Below are 4620 nucleotides of genomic sequence, written 5' to 3' on the forward strand. Positions count from 1 at the left end.
AAGACAGTGGTGGCAAGTTCATCCGAAAGGACAAAGCCAAGTCCTTCCCCAAGAAGAACAACTTCACCAAGAAGACTCCTACTCATGGGTTGATGGTTCAAGAAGAATACCATGAGGATGATGACGATGATGAAATGGAGAAACAATGGTCATGGCCTCCGTTGCCATTGCTACCTCTCCCCGGGTGTCTCTCTTTGATTCACCCAACGAGAACATCACCGCCAAGTGCCTCATGGCTAGAGCCTCTAACAAGGTAACCCCCAACATCAAAACCACCATCATTACTAATCTCTCTTTGGAGGGTTGAATTGATGAACATGATGGGTCTAATGAGGAAGTGAATGAATTTGAGTCATTTATGAGTAAGCTCAAGGGAAAATCCAAGAAGCACTTTGTTGCTCTCTTGGAACAACTTGGTGAAGCCAATGACATGATCGAGGCTCACGAAGAAACCATCTCTAAGATGGAAAGTCATAGTCGTGACTATGCCGATGAGATATCAGATCTCTCTAATGCTCTTGAGGAAGAGCATGGGCATCGTTTGACTCTTGAGGAGTCATACAATGATGACCATGCTAAGTTAAAGAAAGATCTTGATCATGCTCTTGTCGTGTCTCATGTGCTAACCTCCAAGAAGGCTAAACTTGGGGTGATCACGCTAGACTCAAGGAGGAGTTTGATGTGCTTGACAAGGCCCACAAGGTCTTGAAGGGTGCTCACGCTAACCTCAAGGAGTCTCATGCTCAACTCCAAGTTAAGCTAACCAAGGAAAAGGCCACCTTTCCCCATATGGTATTAATTGATAATGCATATGCTACTAACCTGTGTTGTGAGCATGTGCATCTTGTGGAGGAGAATGCCAAGTTGAAGGATCAACTTGAGAAAGGCCTTGTGACATGCATTCAAGGTGAAAAGAACCTCAACGACCTTTTGAGCAATCGAAAGGAAGTTGTGGCCAAGAAGGGACTTGGGTTTGCACCCAAGTCCAAGAATAAGATGAAGAACGACAAGACCAAACGACCTCCTCCTCTCAAGCAAACTTTTGTGAAAGAGGGAGAGGGTGCTCCTAAGGAGAAGAAGGAAAATGTGAAGGGCATTGATGTCAAAAAGGGCAAAACCATCTCCTCCAACAAAGCCGGCGACTTTAACCCGTCATATGTGTTGTGCCGTGCTAGTGATGGACATGTTTATGCTAAATTTGTTGGTTCTCCTTATGAGTACATTGAATGGTCTACTTGGGTTCCTAAGACCCTTGTTACTAACATCAAAGGACCCAGTACTAAATGGGTACCTAAAACCAAGCATTGATCTCTTGTAGGTGCTTGCTTCCGGTGGGGGATCATGGTTGCTCGATAGTGGAGCAACAAATCATATGACCGGGAGCAAGGACTTGGTGGTGGACGTGCAAACGATTCCATCTATGCCCACCAATGTCGAGTGGGGTGATGCCTCACATTCTAAGGTATTGGGTCTTGGCAAGGTTGTCATTTCTCATGATCTAACGATCGAGAAAGTGATGCTTGTTGAGTCCCTTGCATACAATTTACTTTCCGTTCGTCAACTTGCTCTCATGGGCTTTGCCACTTTCTTTGACATTGATACCGTGGCCCTCTTGTGGAGAAAGGCTATTAAAGTAGCCTTTGTTGGGCATGTCGAGAATGGTCTCTATGTGATAAACTTTTCGGAGCGACCCACTAAGACCGCGACATGCCTAACGGCTAAAGTTGACGTGGGATGGCTATGGCATCACCGTTTAGCCCACGTCAATATGAGTTCTTTGCAAAGTCTTCTCAAGGGGGACCATGTTCGTGGACTAACAAATGTTAGTTTTGCCAAAGATCGTGGTTGCAGTGCTTGTATTGAAGGAAAGCTTCATGAGAAGGCTCACCCTCCCACGACCATCATCTACTCGAAGAGACCCTTGGAGCTCCTTTACATGGATCTCTTTGGGCCCCCATCTTTTGATAGTCTTGGAGGTAGAAAGTATTGCATGGTGATTGTGGATGATTATTCAAGATACACTTGGGTATACTTCTTCAAGAGGAAGAGTGAGACTCAACAAACCGTCATCGACTTTGCAAATGAAGCTCAACGTCAGCATGATGCAAAGATCTTGACATTAAGAAGTGACAACGGCACCGAGTTCAAGAACTACACCTTGGATGAGTTTCTTAGTGAGGAGGGGATCAAGCATCAATATGCTGCACCATATACCCCTCAACAAAATGTTGTAGCGTAGAGGAAGAACCGAACGTTGATGGATGCGGTAAGGACCATGATGGCGGAGTTCAAGTCTCCATACAACTTTTGGGCCAAAGCCATCAACACCGCGTGTCATGCATCCAATCGGCTCTATCTCCACAAAGGCTTGAACAAGACTCCTTATGAGATACTCACCGGTAACAAGCCCAATCTCAAGTACTTCCGGGTGTTCGGGTGTAAGTGTTTCATTCTCAAGAAAGGTGTTCGTTTGTCTAAATTTGAGGCTAGAGCTTATGAAGGCATATTTGTTGGTTATGCTACAAACTCTCATGCTTACCGTGTTCTCAACAAGTCCACCGGACTCATTGAGGAGACGTGTAACGTGGAGTTTGACGAAAATAACGGCTCCCAAGTGGAGCAAAGTGGTACTTGTGATGTAGGTGATGAAATTCCTCCCCAAGCCATAAGAAGAATGGGTATTGGTCATATTCTACCCATTGAGGAACCCCTTGTGGCCGAAGGAGAAGGACAATGCTCCACTCAAGTGGAGCCATCACCTCCCCAAGACCCACACGCTTCTGAAGAACAAAGTGAAGGCCCTCAACCTCGTGAACAAGACCAAGGGCAAGATCAATCTCAAGATGGTGGAGAACCTCCAAATGATGCCCAAGGTCAAGTTCTCCCCCTCGAGCAAGTTCAAGATCATGAGCAAGCTCAAGATCAAGAACAAGCTCAAGACGACGCTCAAGATAATCAAGTTAACCCACCTCCTTCCACATCCGAGGAGGAATTAGAGCGTCGTGCTGCGAAGATTGCTTCCAAGCTCACCACCAAAGGCCATCTCATGGAGAATGTGGTTGGAATCCTAAGAAAGGGGGTAAGCACTCGTAGATAATTAGCAAACTATTGTGAACATCACACGTTTGTGTCTTGTGTTGAACCCCAAAAGGTCTATGAGGCGCTCGAAGACTCGGATTGGCTCAATGCCATGCATGAAGAACTCAAAAACTTCGAGTACAACAAGGTGTGGAGATTGGTGCCAAGGCCATCGGGGAACCACAACGTCATTTGAACCAAGTAGATTTTCAAGAACAAGCAAGATGCTCATGGGAACATCATTCGCAACAAGGCAAGATTGGTAGCACAAGGCTACTCCCAAGTCGAGGGTACCGACTACGGTGAAACCTTTGCTCCCGTTGCTCACCTTGAATCCATTCGTTTGTTGATTGCTTATGCTTCCCATCACAACTTTAAGTTGCAACAAATGGATGTGAAAAGTGCTTTTATTAATGGTCCTATTAATGTGTTGGTTTATGTCAAGCAACCCCCCGGGTTCGAGGATCCCTACTTCTCGGATCATGTGTATCAACTCGGTAAGGCGCTCTATGGCCTTAAACAAGCCCCACGTGCGTGGTATGACCACCTTACCGAGTTGTTACAAGATCGTGGATTTGAGGTTGGGCAAATCAATCCCACTCTTTTTACTAAGAAGGTCAAAGGGGAGTTGTTTGTATGCCAACTATATGTTGATGATATTATCTTTGGTTCCACTAACAAAGCTTTCAATGAGGAATTTTCCGCTCTCATGACCTCCAAGTTCAAGATGTCTTCGATGGGAGAGTTGAAGTTCTTCCTTGGTTTTGATATCAAACAATAGAGAGAAGGTACCTTCATCAACCAAGCCAAATACACTCAAGACATGCTAAAAAGATTCAAGCTAAGTGATGTCAAGCCGGCTTCTACCCCAATGCCTACCAAGTGCCAACTTGACATTGATCCCAATGGTAAAGCGGTGGATCAAAAGGTAAATTGTTCCATGATTGGCTCCTTGCTTTACCTTTGTGAATCTAGACTGGATATCATGTTGAGTGTGGGAATATGTGCATGGTTTCAAGCCGCACCAATGGAAAGCCACTATGTGGTGGTCAAGCGAATCTTTCGATATTTGGCTCATACCCCAAACTTTGGCTTATGGACCCAAGAGGAGCAAACTTCAAGCTTGAAGGATATACTGATTCCGATTGGGCGGGAGACAAAGTGGATAGGAAGTCCACTTCCGGAGGGTGCCAATTTCTTGGTTGCTCTATGGTGAGTTGGTCTTCCAAGAAGCAAAGTTGTGTGTCTCTCTCGTCCACCGAAGCTGAGTATGTGGCGGCCGGTAGTTGTTGTGCACAACTCTTATGGATGAGCAAACTTTAAAGGAGTACGGTGTCATTTGTGACAAAGTGCCTCTTTGGTGTGATAATGAAAGTGCCATCAAGATTTCTCTCAACCCGGTGCAACACTTCAAGACGAAGCATATTGAGATTCGGTATCACTTCATCCGGGATCACATTAGGTGAGGGGAGATCGAGCTCAAGTATGTCAATACTCATGATAACCTTGCAGATATTTTCACGAAGCCCTTGGATGAAGCAA

This window comes from Triticum dicoccoides, chromosome 5B, assembly GCF_002162155.2.
Source record: "Triticum dicoccoides isolate Atlit2015 ecotype Zavitan chromosome 5B, WEW_v2.0, whole genome shotgun sequence".
Lineage (NCBI taxonomy): Eukaryota > Viridiplantae > Streptophyta > Magnoliopsida > Poales > Poaceae > Triticum > Triticum dicoccoides.